Source organism: Canis lupus, chromosome 1 (assembly GCF_003254725.2).
Source record: "Canis lupus dingo isolate Sandy chromosome 1, ASM325472v2, whole genome shotgun sequence".
Taxonomy (NCBI): domain Eukaryota; kingdom Metazoa; phylum Chordata; class Mammalia; order Carnivora; family Canidae; genus Canis; species Canis lupus.
In genome coordinates, this window is record NC_064243.1 from 19,143,360 (window position 1) to 19,162,920 (window position 19,561).

Below are 19,561 nucleotides of genomic sequence, written 5' to 3' on the forward strand. Positions count from 1 at the left end.
GAGGCTATGACTCCTTTCTTGACTAAAGCTAAGTAATCTATTGTGTGTGTGTGTCTGTATATATATAAAATTTTATTTTAATATTGGGGCTTAAATCTGTTAGGATTACTATAATCTTCAAATTTATCTTTCAAAAGATCCGTATTTTCCTTCATGTCTTTATACAGATTGAATTTGTTTTATTGTAATAGGAGTCATATTTTTATTTATTTTTTATTTTTAAAAGATTTTATTCATTTATTCATGAGACACAGAGAGAGGAAGAGACACAGGCAGAGAGAGAAGCAGGTTCCCTACAGGGAGCCTGATGTGGGACTTGATCTCAGGACTCCAGGCTTACACCCTGGGCTGAAGGCAGGTGCTCAACCATGGTGCCACCCAGGCGTCCCAGGAGTTACATTTTTTCATTAAACTGTTTATTCTGAGACACAGATTTACATGGAGTTATAAGAAATAACACAGAGAAGTCCAATGTACCCTTTACCCAGTTACCCCCAATGGTAACATCTTGCAAATACGATTTCACAGGCGGGATATTGACATGGATGCAGTCAAGATCCAGAACATTTCCATCACCACCAGGATCTCTCCTGTTGCCCCCTTTCAGCCACCCCCACCTCCCTTCATAGTGTTTAACTACAGTTTGCATACTTTGGACATCTGGTTGTTCCCAGGTTTGGGCTATTACTAATAAAGCTGCTATAAACATTCGTGTACAGGTTTTTGTGTGAACATAAGTTTTCATTTCTCTGGGATAAATGCCTAGGAGTATAATTGCCGGGTTGTATAGAAGTTGCTAGTTCAGTTTTTACAGAAACTGCCAAGCCGTTTTCCAAAGTTCCAAACTGTTTCCATTTTATATTCCCAGCAGCAATGGAGGAGCCATCCAGTTTCTCCATATCCACGCCAGAATTGGGTATTATCACTATTTTTTGTTTTAGACATTCTGATAGTTGTATAGTGGGATCTCACCGTGGATTTAATTTGCATCTCCCTAATGGCTAATGATGTTAAATATCTATTCATGTGCTTATTTGTGTGTGTGTGTGTGTGTGTGTGAGTGTGTGGTTGTATCTGGGGAAAAAAGCATTTACTTGTTCTTTAATGTTCTCTTCACATACTTTGTTCTCATGTCACACTAGCCTTAGTGTGTGGAGAAAGTCAATGCCAGCCTCAGAGAAGCAGCTCAGGAGAGAGTTCCAGCACACTGGACAAGGAAGAGAAGTAGGAATGTTATTTTGAGCTGAATGTCATTCTCGGCTAAGAGGGGAAAAATTTGTTTTGTGTAAGCGTCGATGTAACACAGTATAACAATAATACCGAGTATTGTAGTATACCCCCTGGCAGGTCCAGGCCTTTTACCTCCAGGAATGTTAGGAGTTTTTGTAGCCACCTTAAAGACGTTGTTATCTTTGGCAGAAGCACGGTGGCTTGGCTCGGGAAGCAGGCAGTAACAATGATATCAGTTCCTTTTTATTTTTTTTTCTTCTCCTGGAACACGATGTTACCTAGAATACATGAGAATCTGGCAGAGGGCTGTATTTTCTTCCCCTGTATTCCTTTCACACCATCTGTTTGGGTGTGCTAGAATCCACTGGAATGTCTTTACAAGGTGTCAAAACTCCGGGAACTCCACTCCATTTGGCAGCAGCGCGAGAAAGGATAAAGTGATCATGGGAGTCATATGGAAGGGAGAACCTGGGGGAGCGTCTGCCACAATTACAAAAGAGACAATTTACGGTGTGATAGAGTCCAAGGTTGGTGTCACTCCTCTCGGATCTATTTCTGATCAAGGTCTCAGGAAGGGATGCCATGTAGGCTCCCTCATCCTTCAATGAGGGAAGTATCACATGAGGCTGCAGACTCTTCCAGAACCATCCCCGTGCTTGCCTGGAATGCCCTCAAAGAGGAAGACGCAGGATGAGCATCCGATGGCTGGAGAAATCCCCACTTTGGTGCAAGTCCATTTTTGTGGTGGGTTAGAAATCCAGCTCGTTTCTTAAGTCATTCCAAAGGCAGGATTTTAATTCTGTTTATCAAAAATATAGAAAAACTAAACAAGACAAAAGCCATCCCTCTGTCCCTGAAATTTGTTTGTAAACTGTTTCATGTGAAAATACAATTTGGAAAGAATCCTACTTCGACTAGAACCCGTTTGTTCACAAGCTCATGGAATAACGTGGTTCTTGGATTCATTAACTCTTATTTATAAACTTCAGGTTGTTTTGGAACAGGAAGCATAACATTTACTGAAAAGAACATTGAAACGTATTTGTCTTTTTAATTAAAAAAATACTAAGAAATGAAGTCTGCAAAACACAAAATCTTAATATTGCAGTAGGATTTTCCCTCATTAAAAATATATATCAAACCATTGTCTGATTGAAACTAAACACAGTTAAACGTATATAGATATAAATTATATAATTTACATTTATTATACTTAATCCAGGTACACATGCAAACACATTTGTATATATAAATTATGTATGAAATACTCATAGCTAAAATTTATGTGGCTATATTTGAAACTCTGACATCAGAGATAGGCTTAAAACACGTTTAATTACATTACCAGCGTGTATAATCAGAGTTAGAACTACTGATAGATTTTGCTGACAAGAATTATGGAAAGTAGCAGCTAATTCAGGATTGTTCTATTACAGATATTACAGGGGAAGCGAGTCTGGAAAGTGGATTTAGAGTCCCACATTGTTCACTTTTTGTGGGAATTTTATTATTTAAAAAAGCAGATTTCTTGAGTAATTTAGGCAAGTAAACTCTAGAACAGTCATCATTTTTTGATAACTTTTTGTGATTTTCTTCTTATATTCCCGGGGCTGAAATTCACTGCAGGCCACATAAAAATGCAAGAAATGTATCATTGGAAATATATAAATACACAATACACCCAATTTCTTGTCTTTCACAGAAAGCTTACAAAAATATGGTATTTTCAATTGATATAAGAAAATGCTAAAAGGTATTCAGTGCAGAGCACTGCAGAGCCCTTTCTCCTTAAAAATCCCCCAGGGCTCTGTGGCCAATATATGTAAGGCCCTGAAATATCCATGTTCATATTTTCTCCAAACTATGCTTTGAAAGTATGGAAAGCAACTTCTTTGAGGTGCCTTAAGTGTCCTTTTAAAAAGTTCACTTCGTTTACAACTTGGAAATATCTTCTGATGAAAACGGGTAGTTTTTTTTACAACCAGAGCAAAAAAGTGACCTTCTTTGACTAGAATCTTTAAAACTTCTCTGACCCAAACCACCTTGCTGAAATACATGTACCTTTTTGGGTTGCATGATCACTCCAAAAAAAAAAAAAAAAAAAAAAAGAGTGAGCACAGTGTTTGAAATGACATTTAGTACATTAACATCATTACCAGCGACTAATAGAAATATCGCATCGGTTGCTTTGAAATGTTCCAAACAATGTAGTATTTTTGACTCACTCATACCCATTTGCACCTTTGAAATTCCCACCGTATAGGCCATCAACACATCTCATCTATCATTAGGGTTTCTGGATCCTTGCGAACGTAAGCCAGAATATGGAGGGATCCTGTTGCTGATCCCAATGCGTGTCTCACGTGGCCTTGGGGTTTCTGGGAAGATCCTGTGTCAGAACCCTGTGGGCATCGCGGACAGCCCATGTTGACGTTGACTAGACGTTGACCCTGGCTCAGGGAAATTTCCCTGCGGGTGGGACTTCTCTGATCCTGGAAGATAAGCTAAGCCAGCCAGACTTTGCAGAAAAAGAGCAAGTGGATTTTCGTGCCCAGGGCTCCTCGGCCTGCATTTCTAGAGTTTAGGTTGGGCTTAGGTTTGCTGTGGGATATACTGCAGTCTGGAGTATGGTCTGGTTTGGGGTTACTCTCAGGGGGTAAGCCCCAGAGAACACATGAAAAGCAGTAGCCGGAAATGAGGAAAACGTTCGAGTTCAGAATCCGTAGTGGCAGTGAAACGTGACTGTTTTGGAAGTCATGGGGAAATGTGAGAGCCCAGTGAGTACAGGAAGTCTCTGCAAATGTGAGCGAATGCATTCCAGTTCTCATGTTATAATCATTGGGGTCTACTTGTAAGCGATTAGTCAAAGGTGGATAACATCATCAAATACATTAACATATTGTAAACAGATCTGGTGGACAGAATGAGAGAGAACAGATGGCCAGAGATCACTTCCAAGCTAACTCCAAAGGCTGGTGGTCCAAGAGGGAAAGATTCTGGGGCTGTCACAGCTGAGCACAACTCATTCATTCATTCGTCGCACCATTTATGGTGAGATACCACGGACCCTGTGCCAGACCCTTGTCCAGGCTCTAGGGATTCCGAGGAAACTATAACACAAGCAGACAAAAATCCCCACCTCGTTGAAATGGTTACTTGAGAACCCAAGCACATTATTAGAACATTTAATACTCATAAGTAAACAAGAAGTTATTTTCAAATTATTAAAATAGTTAATAATAAAAATCAGAAAAATTTCTGTTCAAATATCAAAGCATTTCATTCCTTAATATGTGAGCATAATACTGCTTAATGTATAAAGAGAAAAAGATTTAAAAATAAAGTTTGGCTTTCTGCCTTCAAAAAGGAGCTTAGAAGTGGGGGTTGCAGGTAAGCAACTTTTTAAAACAAATAAATCGAAAAAGCAACTTCCAATAACTTTACTACCAACCTCTTAACTAGGCTTTAATCTCCATGTTTTGCTTTGTTTTTTAATATGCAAGTTAGAGTTTCTTTTTAAATGGGATTGGCAATTTTTGTCTAGTATTTTATTTCTGAGACTCTCATGAACTGGTCAAAACGACACGCAGTGATGGCACATTCAAATACGTAGGATGTCGATTCTTCAGGCAGTTTAAGCGGAAAAACAGCAAAGGAAATCAGAAACAAGTTTATAAATAGCATAGAGATATTATTTGAACTTTTTGCTTTTTTACCTCATAATATTTGTTCCTTCATTTTACCATAAAGGAAGAGAACAGCAGGTTAAGCAATTTCCTCTGAGACAATCTAAGCGCGTAAGTAACGTAGGGAGTTGAGAGCATTCAACTTCATATTATATGAACAAACGTGTGTGTTTTATCCAGTTTGACTCTAATGAAGGAACAGATTTTGCTCACTTTGGCTCCTTTCCTCCGTAACCTCATCTGCTGCTCAGAAAGCCTTAATTGGTGTGCAGTTCAACTAGCACAGAGCAAGGACTCGGTGAGCTGGTGGTTGATACCGCGGCAGAGGTGTTGCAAATGCCAGCTTGTTTTTCACACGTAGACTCCCTCTTTCCTGGATGAATCTGAGGTCATTCCATAAGGGAATCAATCAACACACGACTAAATGAGTGGAGAATAAATAGGGACCGAGGTGCCCCATGTCCTTGCCAGCTCAGGTTCCCAGCCAGCCAGCCTGGCTTCATCTAGCAGCTGGCCACCCACCCTTGCAAAGAGGGGGTCCAGCCCCCAGGTGTCCCCATCTGGTGGGGACAACAGGCAGAGAGGCTGCCCCCCCATCATTCAGAGATGGGAGAGCTCTGCCCCCAGGACCGGTGGCCTTCCAGACACAGCTGAGCTCGCAGGGACAAGAGGGAGTCACAGGCATCTCTGGGCCTCTTCATTCATTTGTGCCGATTCAGCTTTCCACCCGGCATCCCTCTGGTCCCCTCCTGGTTCTGCCTAAAGAGCTTTCTTGAACATCCACGTAATGTAGGGATGCTTGTGGTGAATTCTCTCGGCTTCGGTCTAGCTGAAAAAGTCTGATTTTCACCTTCAGATTTTGAAATGTAGTTTGGGGGTATTGACATTTTTTTCTCCTTTCTTTCAGTCCTTTAAATATGTTTATCCGTTGCCTCGTGGCTTGCATGGATTTTCACAGGAAAATTCTTCTTTGTTTTCTTGGGTATATAATGCATCTACTTCATTTGGCTTCATCTGAAGGTTTTCTTTTTAGCCTCAGCTTGCTGTAATTTAAAAAAAAAAAAAGCTTTGGGGTAGTTTCCTTCATGCTCATTTTGCTTGGGGTTTATCGAGCTTCTTGGATCTGTAAGTCTATTGCTTTCATCAAGTCTGAAAAAACTTTGCTCTTTGTTTCTTCAAATATTTTTTAATTCCCCTCATTTCCCATCCTGATTTCCAAAGTATGTTGGACCCACAGATCGTTAGTACCCTGTTCATTGTCTTTTAACTTTTCTCTCCGTGGTTTATTTTGGATAGTTTCCAAGTCACTGACCGCCTCTTCGGTGCTTTTTTCAACCTCGTGAATTTAAAGTTTTTTTCTGACATTGTAGTTTCCATCTCTATAAGTTTCATTTAATTCCCTTTGTATCTCCCATTTCTCTCCTCCTCATGTTCATGTTTTCTTCTTACCTTGTTGAACATTTATTTTTTATTTTTTCCTTCTTGAACATTTAGAGCATATTTAGGGTACCTGTTTGGACATGCTTATCTCTTAATTGCATCATCTCTGCCACTTCTTGCTCTGTCTCTATTGATTGATCTTTCCCCTGGGTATGGATCATAGTTTCCTGCTTCTTCACATGCCTGGTCATTTCAGATTGGATGATGACATTGTTGCGTGTTAGCTTTTGCTGTGTTTCTTTAAATGTGTTGGGCTTTGTTCTGGCATGCAGTTAAATTACTTGGAATCCATTTGATTCTTTCAATGGTTGTTTTTAAGATTTCTTCATTCAGTTCCAAATCTGTCTTTGGTCAAGGTTATTTGATCTCTATTACTAAATATCCTCTATTACTAACCCTTCTGAGGACACCACCTTATGTCCTATGTGTTACTCGGTTTTTCTCTTGTGGTTTATGGAAACGTTCAGCTGATTGTTTTCCAGTGTTTTCTTCACTGACCCTGGATAGTTTCGTCTCAAGCATGCGATGGGACTCCTTTCCAGATTTCTGGAGCTCTTTCCCATCCTGTCTCTCTTTCTTCCTCCGGCACTTCCTTCTCTGCTCTGCATATATTCTATGGAAAAAGAACTAAGAGAACTCCAACTTTTGTCCTCTCCATTCCAGTGAGGATTCTGGGCTTCATTTGGGTTCTCCCTTTCTGTACTGTCACATGGGAACCAGGCAATACGATGGGGCAATGGTAGGTCCCACTTAGTTTCTTTTCCGTCATGCATTGCCTATTATTCAATGGCTGAAAACAATTGTGTCGTATATATATATTTTTTCCCCTAATTTTTCTAAAGCAAGAGGATAAATCCAGTTTCTGTCTTCCACGTGGTTGGAAACATTATTTTTTTTAAAACTCTTTTTTTTTATTATGGAAAATTTCAAACATACATAGAAGTAGATAGAATGACATAATGAATCCCTGTGTACCCATCATCCAGCCTTAACAAATTATCAACTCATGCCCAAGCTTCTTTCATCTCTACATTGTCCTTCTTCTTTTGGGGCAGATTACTGAGATTTCTTTGAAGCAAATTCTATGTATTTGATAATTTTCTTCATAAATATGTCAGTATGCATTTCTAAAAGATAAGAGCTCTTTTTTTCCCAAAGATTTTATTTATTCATGAGAGACACAGAGAAAGAGAGAGGCAGAGACACGGGCAGAGAGAGAAGCAGGCTCCATGCAGGGAGCCTGATGTGGGACTCGATCCCGGGTCTCCAGGATCACACCCTGGGCCGAAGGTGGTGCCAAACTGCTGAGCCACCCAGGCTACCCCAATAATAGCTCTTTCAAAAGGCATAACCACACCAGCATTATCATGCTTACAAAAAACTAATAAGAATTCCTTAATGCTGTCAATTACTTAGACAACAGAACATTTCATGTTTTCCTACAGGAGGAGGATGCTTCAGTGAAATATTCCCAATGATGATATCCTAAGGTATGGATAAGTTCATATCTGAACTTGATCTCCCTCCTCTATTTCTAAATCCCTTTCTGCTCAAATTTATCCTTCCCCCAGAAAAGACCCATCCTTCTCTTCCTCCTCATTTCCCTACCCAATTCAAGCCCTCTCTCCCCCTCTTGTCTCCTCAACCCCAGGTCCTAGTGCATGGATGACAGATGAATTTCTTTAAAGATAAAGGGAATATCGTAAAGTTGCTTCCAGCTCTGACATAATACGAGAGAAAGTTACAGGCAGTTTTAGAAACAAAATGTAATGCTCACTCTGTATCACGATTCCAAGTGAGAGAAGAGGGTGCAGAAGTATCTCCAATTGCTTCGCTTTGCCCGTAATCTTAATATTTAATTTATTTTGAAATTTCAAATTGCTCAAAGGAAGTCAAGAGACCTTATGTCAAAAACAGGTATGGGTTTGAAAAGTTTGAGCAACACCAGTTCACATCAAGCAAGAATCCCTGCCCCCTTTCTAATACCATTATCAAGACTGGCCTTATTAAGTGTGATTTCAGGGGAACAAAACGGTCCCACTTTTCCCCCATCTACTCTCCACTCCAAACCTTCCTCATCTGTTCTTGGACACTTGACATGTTCTGCATTGGGGAAAAGGACCACGGATAAAAAGAAGTGATTTTTATTTTTTAAAAGATTTTATTTATTTACTCACAAGAGACACAGAAAGAGAGATAGGCAGAGACACAGGCAGAGGGAGAAGCAGGCTCCATGCAGGGAGCCCGATGTGGGACTCGATCCCAGGTCTCCAGGATCAGGGCCTGGGCCAAAGGCAGGTGCTAAACCGCTGAACCACCTGGGCTGCCCAAGAAGTGATTCTTTAAAACAGCGTTATCGATAGACAATCCATATGCTGTACAACTCACCGGTTGGAAGTATACAATCGGGTGGTTTTTAGCATATTTGCAGATATGTGCAACCATCTCCACAGTCGATTTTGGAACGCTCTCATCATCCAGAAAGGAATCTGTGCCCATTAGCAGCGTCCCCCTATTTCCCTCCAGTCCTCCCAGCTCAAGGCAACCACCGGTCTACTTTCTGTTTGTAAGATTTGCAGACTCTGGACATTTCATATAAACGTAATCATACAACATGTGATCTTTTTTTAACTAGAAAGGGACGTGATTGGAAGTGATTTAAATTCATATTAAGGTGGAAAAGAATCCTATCATCTACCTATCTATCTATCTATCTATCTATCTATCTATCTATCTATCATCTATTTATCATCTATGATTTTATTTATTTGAGAGAGAGAGAGAGAGAGAGAGAGAGAGAGCATGAGCCACAGGGGGAGGGAGAAGCAGACTCCCCATTGATCTGGAAGCCCGACCTGGGGCTGGATCCCAGGACCCTGGGATCATGACCTGAGCCAAAGACAGATGCTTAACTACCCGAGCCACCCAGGCACCCCTCGATCTCTTTAAATAGGCCATCGATGGGGTGAGAAATAGACCCATTTGGTCCCAGGAGCTGGTGAGAAGCAGCAAGGCGGAGTGGCCCAGGGGAGTGGCCCTCACCTGTCGCTGCCAGCACTGAACGTCAAAGCTCCCAGGTGATAACTCAGATATTGGCACAAAGAGAGAAAACCTTGCTGAGGCGGCTCCACGTCTGGATGCAGGTAAGCCCCGGTTACCGTCTGTCACCATCATAAATACAGGAACTGAGACTTGTAATTAGACCTCACTTAGCTGACAGCTCACCTTGAGGTTGCGCTGAGCCACTCGGGGCCCAGGTGCCTCCTTCCTGGGCCGCCCGGGATGCCAAGCGCTGGAGCGGGTTGCGCCGGCTACTTGCCCGATCGGGCCAGGTAACGGGGCACCAGGCTGTCATTTTCATCATGAGGAAATAGGTCTTTTGGTGTAATTTTCCTAGAGTAATTAGTCTCTCTGTGATTTTTAGACTTTGTGTCATGGTGTGAAGGCAACATGTTCGACAGCATTCCTGCCGAGGAAATATCTTCTCTGATGGGTAAGCAAATATCATCTTTCATTAAAAACATCAGAAAAATTTCATCTGAAACCTCTGAACAGCCAGGGGGAGGGAACATCCTAATGACAACAAAAAGGCGGCTGCTGCCAAAATCCACGTGCGAGTGGCCCCTGGTGCAGGCCGGGGAGGTGGCCTTCGCGGTGGCTCTGCTGGCCCGCCGGCTTCTGTGTGGGCCAGGACACCTCCTGAGCTCCTGCTTGCCCGTCCCCGATGGTGTTCCTGAACCATGGTATGTAGCAAATTAGAACCCTCTCCTAAGCCAGCAGTTTTAGGCCTCAGGCCTGTGCTCTCCACGGCCTTATTTCTCTCTGTTCCCGTGGAGGCGCACACCTCTTTGGAAGCATCTCAAGGTCTTTGCAGGATGAAGCAGTGAAAAAAAAAATCATCACCTCCTTCTCATTGGTGGGTGAGATAGAATCTTTATATTTTCCTTCTAGAAGACAGATGATATTTGAAAGAAAACCTTGATCCTGAAAAATCTTAGCAAGAATCAACTCAAATTGAACTCCAATTAAAAAAAAAAACTTAGCAAGAAAACCATATACTCTTCTGCTGTAAATGAAATGAAGGTATAGAGGGGATTAAGCCCAAATAACGATGGGTATGCGGATGGGTATGCGGATGGCGAGCATCCTCCAGCAGGGCCGGGGGGAGAATAGACAGGTTTGGCTGCTTTGGAAGGCTCTTCAGCTGTCTCTTACAATGTCACACATGTGCATCCCCTATGACACAGAAATTCTAGTCTCAGATACACACACACACACACACACACACACACGAGAAACAAGTGCATACCGACTAAAGACATGCGTGAGAACGTTCTCACTAGCTTTCTCACAATGGCAAAAAACTGGAAGCAGACCAAATGTCCATCAACGGGAGAATGGATGAATAAATTGTGGCATTTGTACAATGGAATACAACACAGCAATAAGGAGAACAAACCAACGAGACACACGATGATATGAATGAAAAATGAATCTGGCATGATATTAAGAAAAAAGCTAGAGACAACCGAGTGAGTCCACACTAGATGGTTCAATTTAGGCGATTGTGAGTGGGCAACAGTAATCATTGATGGTAGAAGTCAGAGTGGCATTTACTTCGGGGCAGGCTCGGGGGGAGGGTACAATATTGACTGGGGAAGGGCCCATGGGAACCTTCTGGGGGCTGGAATTATTCCATGGTCTTGGTTTGTGTGGTGGCCACATAGTGGATTCACATGTAGAAACCTACCAGTCCGTATCTGTAAGATTAGTGTCCTTTACTGTAAATAAACACGCAGAGCCTGGCCCTAGGAGGCTGTATCACAAAGCCTGGGCTCTAAGAGAGCTGAGGGCTGCGTCCCTGGTGAGATCGGCTTCTTTGGTTTGGTTCCCCTGCCCATGCAATCCAGCCGTCAGGGATCACTGCCGACTCTCCTCTCCTTTTTGGGGTTGCATGAAGTTCACCTTATGTAGAAAGGAAGAAAATATGCAAAGCCTAAGCCAATACACCATCTGAAGTTTGCATTTAAAGTTCGGTTGGCTGTTCGCTACATTTGAAAATAGAGCAACAAGCAGGAAAGCACGTCTGCTGTTGCTTCGCCGTGTAGGTCGCTCTGAAAGACCATTTTGGATTTGACGTTACTGACCACCTGCCTCTCCTTTCACTGCTTTTCAGCAGATGCGGAGGACAAGTTCCAGGTAGCTGGTGGGCTTCCCGGCCAGTGACCTCGGGGTGAAGTTGGACACTGGGGTGAAATATCAGACAGCGATGTGGGTGTCGTCTGTGATGATGTCACAGAGGAAGCCAGAAAAGTGTCGAGAGTGAGGAGGAGAGAGCCAAGGACAGCACATCGGGGATGAGGCTCCCTGTAAGGGAGTGGAGGAGCCAGGACCTCAGGGAGAATCCTGCCTTCCCGTGCAGGTCCCTCGATTCCCGGCGCACGTTTCCAAACTTCCATTCCAGGCTTTTGCTCCTCTCTCTTCAGAGAGCTCATTCGTTTTAATGATCGCAATTTTCTGCTGTCATCTTCCACATCCACACTGCCCCCGTGCCCGCCTTCACCTCCAGACTCGAGCCCGAAACCTTCTTCTCTCGATTGGCAGTTGCTACAAAACGTGTATGGAAGGTGTTGGGCTCCACTGGGTCAGGTGAAATGGAACATCTAAGGGAAAGCCAAGGATCGAAAATGCAAGGGGAGAAGATCCTAGAAGACTTGGAGGGGCTTGGTTTTGTGAAAGTCAAAGAGAAAAGTGATAAATACGGAGACATTTGGAAATAGAAATATGCTTGCCTGTTTTCACTCTCATTTGCTGAGTTCTGCCTAAAACACAACTTTTACCTCGAACTGTGCTGTATGCTTGTGTATATTATCTCATTTAATTCTCCTTAACAGCCCTAAGAGTAGGGTGCTGTCAGTAGCCTAGCTTTTTAGATGGGAAACTGAAGCATAAAATGGTTAAGTAACTTATTTCAGGCATCACAGCTGAGGCATGCTGGGTCCAGGCTGTGGATGCAGTTTACTTGACTCCAGAGTTCACAACCACTCGGCTGCACTGCCTCCTTCTGCACACACGCACACCTGTTCGCATGCCCTCTCGGTACTTCCTGGGGCCCTTCCTCGCCCCACCGTTTGCACAGACTGTATCTACCTCCATGGTCTCTCTGTTTCCTACTTGGTTTTGCAGCCAGGAGGACCACTCCGCAGCCAGACCATCTTGCATGTGGTCAAGCAGGTGGAGCTGGGAAGTGACCCTTGTCTAAACCGTCCTGACTGCAGTCTGAAGACATAGGGTCAAAGGTGGGAAAAGTAAGTTGAGGCTGGAGCTCAGATGGCCTTAAATTCAAGAGGGAGGATTTGAAATATAATTTAATTGGCGGCGAGGAGCCACTGTCTGGGCTTCTGATGAGAGGTGAGCTATAGGGAGATGAGCCTCACAGCTGGTGTGGGGCGGATCCCAGTGGACAGAAGTGAGAGGCCTTTTGCCACAGGCCAGGCGAGGCACCAGCCTGATGGAATGAGCACAAGGAGAGCCGAAGGTGGGGGGGGAGCAGTTTTGAGAGATACTTTCCCCAGAGGTCCTGGTGGGGAATGTATTTATCCAGCTTCCCAGAGAGCTTGTAAGAAAAGAACATCTCGTTCATTTAGTGCTTAATCAAATCTGCATTCCTGAGCTGAGCTTCAGAGGCCCTTCATCTTTTCCTCCCACTACTTCATTCTCCACGCGGTGGGGGTGGCTGGTCCTGCGGTTCCACAGACATGCTGTGACGCTGTGACCGAGGCTGGATTTTATTTTATTTTTATTTTATTTTATTTTATTTTATTTTATTTTATTTTATTTTATTTTATTTTATTTATTTTATTTTATTTTATTTTATTTTTTTAAAGATTTTATTTATTTATTCATGATAGTCACACAGAGAGAGAGAGGCAGAGACACAGGCAGAGGGAGAAGCAGGCTCCATGCAGGGAGCCCGACGTGGGATTCGATCCTGGGTCTCCAGGATCATGCGCTGGGCCAAAGGCAGGCACTAAACCACTGCGCCACTCAGGGATCCCTTTATTTTATTTTATATTTTATATTTTTAAACTTATTTATTTATGATAGTCACACACAGAGAGAGAGAGAGAGAGAGGCAGAGACACAGGCAGAGGGAGAAGCAGGCTCCATATACTGGGAGCCCGATGTGGGATTCGATCCCAGGTCTCCAGGATCACGCCCTGGGCCAAAGGCAGGCACCAAACCTCTACTGACCCATACCATCTAAAATGACTGTTAAGACAGCAAATTGTATGTGTATTGTATCAGAATTTTAAATAATAAAAATAAATTCCCCTACACCTTGATAAATAAGTTTTTTGCTTACAAGAGCAAGCACCAAGCATGGTTAATTCAAACAACCACTGGATGGGGCAGGACAGGAGGTGAACAGATATGCCTTCCTCCAAGCTTTCACCAAGACTAGGACTCCAACCGGACCACCGTGTCATTCCAGGAAAGCCAAAACCCGATGCCATGTGGAACCCTTGGAAACATACCTATTCTCTGTACCAGAACTGAATGCTGCTCTCAGGTGGTAGAAACACAGCTATGGGTCCCACGGTCTCCTCCAGCAGCCTAGTTTGGGGTTGAGCTCCCCGCTCCCAGGACAAGGCAGGCTTCTTCACTTTCTCCCCTACCTGTATAGCATAAAAGCCAGAGGAGTCTGAACCAAGACACTGACTTTTAAGTTGTTTTTTTGTTTGCTTGTTTGTTAATTGTGTTCCTAGAGCCATCCCTGGTTAACCCTTCAGTACCTAGAACCCACGGCATCCTCTATTTTTATTCTGAAGCTCAGGACTTAGTCACAAGTGGAACTAGGATAGAGTCTGATAACATCTCATTACACAATAGGCACAAAAGATCCACACTGGAAGGAGCCCTTGGCCTACCTCCTGGGTGAGGCAGGCCTAAAAAGCCCAGCTGCAGCTAACTGAGAGAAACTTCCATCAGCCAGACAGCATGAAGACAAGTAATAATCTAACCCAGTGCTTCTCAAAGTGCGGATCCCAAACCAGCAGTGTTAGCATTACGTGGGAACTGATTAGAAGTGCACCCTTGGGCCCCATCCCAGATCTGAATCAGGAACTCTGGGAGGAGGCCCAGAAGCCTGTATTATAAGCCCCTCCAGCTGATTCTCATGCTCACCCAAGTTTGAGAGCCTTCAGCACCTGGAACCCATGGCATCCTCTATTTTTATTCTGAAGCCCAGGATTTAGTCACAAGTGAAACTAGGAGAGAGCCTGATAATATCTCATTACACAATAGGCGCAAAAGATCCACATCGGAAGGAGCCCTTGGCCTACCTCCCGGGTGAGGCAGGCCTACACCCACAGATCTCAACCTAAGCGCTAATAAGAAGGCACGTCCCCATGCTCAATTCCAGAAAGTCTGATTTATAAGCTAGAGGCACAGCTGAGAAACAGTGTTAGCAACTAGCAAGTGGTGTGTAAGAACGCTAGCAACAGAAGGTGCTGGTCGGCAGGCAAGCTTAGCAGTGAGGAATCAAGGGACAGACTTTCCTCTCTGGACAGTAGGAAAGTTTGTAGGTGCTGGCGGAGCTCTAGTCCCAGCACACGTTTTAGAGACAGATGCATGTTCCAAGGAGGTGGGGGTAAAGGAAACACGGACAAGGAGAAAGTGGAAAAGATAAGAAAGGCCTAGATAAGGCCTTTAGCCCCGGGGTCAAGGTAGAGATCCAGCCACTAAAACTGGAAACACAGTTCCCCAGTGTGGTGTTAAGAGGACCCACCGATCAGGCCAGGAGCAGATCAAGCCACCCCAGTGAGGAAACCAAATTCCCCCTGAATAAGCTCAGCTGGCCCCTGGAGCAGAGGCAGGGGGACGGCAGGTAGTCGGCCTGGCTCCCCAGCTTGGACCTACCTGGGCCTACAGGGAGCCACGGAGATGCGGAGGGGCCACACCTGAAAGCCGCGAGCTCCAGGGGCTGACAAGTTTTCCAGCTCAGAGGCAGCACCGCGATCGTCATGACGAACGTGTGGCAGCTTCCCCTCCGTCGTAACTTAAATTCATTTATGTTCATGTAAAACATTTTCACCAGGGAAACAACCAAAGTAGTTCATCACACCCGTGAATAAGCAAGTTATCACGCCCGCACAGATAAAATATATGCCCCCTCCACACACCCAAACGCAGAGTTTATATGGCGTTGACAGACGTCGAGTCTTCCAAAGGGAGTTTTGATTCAAATGTGACGGGGATTTTCTTTCTCTCACTTTATTCCCATAGATCTGCCTCTTTCAACTGCATTTCCAGTCAGCGGAGATGCCACGGCAAAAAGTCTTTCTTCTTGGGTCAACTCTCTTTCATGCACATAGACACCCCCCCCTTCCCTCCCAGTGATTGTTTTCAATTCCCACATCCCCTTAAGGGACTGTGGGTCCTAGAATTACCCCGGCTACTTCACAGGTCAGTTATGCATATGACACAAGAACCTTCTCAGGGTCCTTGGATGGAACTCTGATTTCTCTTTAGGACTACGCAGTAATAGTAACGTAGCCATAGATTCTGTATGGTATACAACACACACACACACACACACACGTGCACACACACCCCAGACTCCCACCTGAGCCTCATTTTAAAGGAGGGGACCCCTGAAGTGGTGATGTCTTAACCTAAAGGGTCAGAGCTCCAATGAGAGAAACATGAAATACCCGTCAGCCTAGACGGGTAGAGACTAGGGACAGAGATTTCCACACCCTTCAAATTATATTTAAAAAAAAAAAAAAAAAAAAAAAAAGGAGGCCACCCTGTCTTCCAGGGAATACACCAACCTGAAGCTCCCGAATTTCAGAGAAGCTCCACGAAGGGCTCCGGGCTCTCTGCCCTACCAGGAACAACTACTTTAGGTATCGACCATTTGCCACACAAAATGGCCCCCTCTTGAACCGCCTCAGAGGGAGGAGGGGAGTTGCGAAGTGTCTTCATCAAAGGAACAGCTCTTCCTCTCCAAGACAAACAGAAAATGCTAGTCTGCAAAGAGCTTCGTCACATTAATAGACAGATAATGTCGCTGTGTTTCCACAACTGTGGCGTTAATTTTGACGGAAAATCTGCTCCAAAAACCATCCCAAACGCAGCGCCACAGCTGAAAGACTTCCCTCACAGGCGGCTCCACTCCTGGAAAGCTCAAGTCGTCGAGATTGAAGAGGCAACTGATAAGAGGCCACCCCGGGCCTGCCTCACCCCGGGTTGTCTGCCTGGAGCAGCCGTGAGGGAGTGACATCCATCAAGCCCAAATCGTCCCACAAACTCCATGACAGCGTGATCTTCACGCAGCATCTGTTCCTTCCTGTCAGCGAACAGGGATGATGAACTACCAAGGACAATAATGTCTAATTGCTGCTTTTTAATATCTGGGCTTGGCTCTGAGGATTCCCCAGTCAAAAGTGGGGAAGGATAATGCTACCACCCAGCCAGACCCTGGGCTAATCGTCAAGTAAGGACAGATGTCTTGGCCTCGGACTCTCCTCTGGCGGCCATCATTCCCCACCTCTTCCCTTGCCTGCTCCCTTGCCCAAGGGCCCCAGTGACCCCGACACCCCTCCTGTCTCCAAGCAGCTCAAACATACTCAGCACAAGCAGTGGCTCAAAGAGCACAGAGTGGTGGTGAAGAGCAGAGCCCATGGGGCTCGAATGCCTCTCTACCCTCGGGCCATGTGGACTTGGGCAATCTACCAAAATCTCCAGGCCTCCATCGTCCCATATTAGAAGGGGGACAATGATAGTAGTAGGATCCACCTCAGTGTTTCGAGGACGAGAGGGGCTGACGTTTTTAAACAGGAGCAGTGAGCACTAGGTAAGTGCTCGATGAACAAATAGCAGCACGTGTTACCAATCAAGAAGCACTTAGCCAGCCCCTGAAGTCGCTTCATGGGGAACAGGCGCTGTCCCCGACGCACTGGACTGGCGGTGTTGACGCAGCGTGGGCTCATGCCCAGGGTGGAGCTCTAACACTAGCATGTCTAAGGATGGCAACTTTCCTCACTGCCATCAGCGTCCTGGTCCCGGGCCCTCACGCACATTGTTCCCCTGCTCCGACCCTAGGCATTCACTGCTACTGCTCTCCCTGGGGAGAGCCGGCTGACCTTGGGCCCACTCTTCCCCCAAAGCCAATGAAGAGGCCAGTTAGTCACCTAGGACAGGTGTGCTCCCGGGTTTGAGGGAACAAGGGAAAGCGGGGTGCGGCAAAGCGCGTGCACACCCTCACAGCCAGTGTCCTCCCCAACCTGCCCCGCTCCACACCACCTCACCTCCAATCACCTCTCCTTGCCTTTCACACAAGACCTTTGGCTGAAAGCTGAGCTGTGAGACAGAACTAAGGGCGGCATCAAAACTCCACATGCGAGCTCGATTCCCTACACGTGCACACCCAGCCGATGAGTCTGAAGGCAGGTCCTCTGCTCCAGGCCTTGGGGAGGCCACCAGCCGTTCTCCAAGGAGGGTGGCAAAGCACAAGGCCCAACTCTGTTGAACAGCCTTGAGGGTCTCAGGGAATTCAGAAGAGAGGGAAACACGCAAGTGCAGGATAATCAGCGCGACAGAGGCAGAGGGAGAAGCAGGCTCCATGCACCGGGAGCCCGATGTGGGAATCGATCCCGGGTCTCCAGGATCGCGCCCCGGGCCAAAGGCAGGCACTAAACCGCTGCGCCACCCAGGGATCCCCTGCACATTTAGATTTTTGTGAAGCACAACCACCATCTATCTCCAGGACTGTTTTCATTTTGCAAAACTGCAACTCCCTGCCTGTTCTACAACAGTTCCTCAGTCCTGCCTTCCCTAGTCCCCGGCAACCACCACCATTCTCCTTCCTGACTATACTAAGTACCTCCCATACGTGGAATTATACGGTACTTGTGTTTTGTGATTGACTTGTTTTGCTTGGTATAATATCCTCTAGGTTCATCCTTATTGCAGCAGATGCCAGAATTTCCTTCATTTTGAAGGAAATAACCAAATAATATACTGTGGTATATATATTCCACATTTTGCTTACCCATTCATCTGTCAGTGACCACTTGGGTTGCTCTCATCTATGGCTATTGGGAACAATGCTGCCATGGACACGGATGTAAAAATATCTCTTTGGCTCACTGCTTTCAGATCTTTTGGGTATATCCCTGGAAATGGAATTGTTAGATCATATAGTAATTCTATGTTTAATTTTTTGAGGAAACATTGTGCTGTTTTCTGTAGTGACTACATCATTTTATATTTTCACCAATGGTGTACAAGAATTCCAATAGAGGAATTTAATTTGCTTCTTTGGGTTGACCTGACTTCCTTGAATTCCTGATATAGTCCCTTGTCCTGGAGAAGGCTGAAATGCTGGGACGGGTGGATCCTGGCAGGAAACACATGGCACACTTAAGGGGTAATTGAAAAGAGTTTAATAAGGGATAATGGAACACAGTCAAGAATAGGGTTAAGGAAAGAAATAAAAGATGGTGAAGAAGCCAGGGTCCAGCAAGGGTGGATCAGACCATTTCCATGTCTGAAAAGGTGATTGTTCTTGGAACCCAGAGAGTCCTGTAGCCATGGGCAAAGGGACTCTCAATAGGGGTGTGGCCTTAGATAGGGGAATGTAGCCACCATCAAACTGCTGCAAGGCAAAGAGAAAGCTGGAGGAATAAATGCCCTGATCCTTTTCTTTTCCCATCCTCTGATTGTGTGTTAATTACTTCTACTGGCCAAAGCCCGATGGCAAGGGAGACCAGTGCTATAATCCACAGAGAACCTTCCCATCACTGAGAAGAGCAAAGATGGGGGGAAAAATGACCCAGGAGAGCACAATAGGGAACAATCCATGCGGTTGGTGTTGGGTCTGCTAAAACCGTGTTCACTACAGCTCAGCAGAGCACCATATGTTTGCAGATCTTTGTCTCTGATGTTAGAATGGGGAGCCCGGAACGGGTTCAGAGAGGGGCAGGGGTCCTGCTCTGAGTGGATACTCACTTCTCATTGAATATGTTTTCTGTATTTGCTTCAGATCGTGGCAGGTTGTTTTTCAGGCGGGCCCTCATTCGTTTGTTTCTGACACTGACAAGCAAAAGCCAAGTTTCTGCATTTGTGTGTCACATCACACCTCTCAAATAGCCGAAAGTGAGACATAGTTCAGATAAGTTGTGACTCTGGGAGGGTGG

General features: G+C 45.0%; 2 long non-coding RNA genes across 3 annotated transcripts; one reads left to right on the top strand and one right to left on the bottom strand.

Moving 5' to 3' along the window:
- The first annotated feature begins 1 nt into the window (after nt 1).
- On the top strand, nt 2-12,188 carry LOC112644080 (uncharacterized). 2 transcript variants are annotated; one of them, XR_003126109.3, is made up of 5 exons: nt 2-1,974; nt 7,802-7,846; nt 9,310-9,499; nt 9,781-9,849; nt 11,533-12,188. It is a non-coding gene; the product is annotated as an uncharacterized LOC112644080 (long non-coding RNA). The 2 variants fall into 2 exon arrangements; XR_003126110.3 differs by having other exon boundaries at nt 11,536-12,188.
- On the bottom strand, nt 10,839-14,598 carry LOC125755423 (uncharacterized). The gene is made up of 3 exons (XR_007411953.1): nt 14,544-14,598; nt 13,895-14,035; nt 10,839-11,321 (listed from the first exon to the last, which is right to left on the bottom strand). It is a non-coding gene; the product is annotated as an uncharacterized LOC125755423 (long non-coding RNA).
- Nucleotides 14,599-19,561: the final 4,963 nt, after the last annotated feature.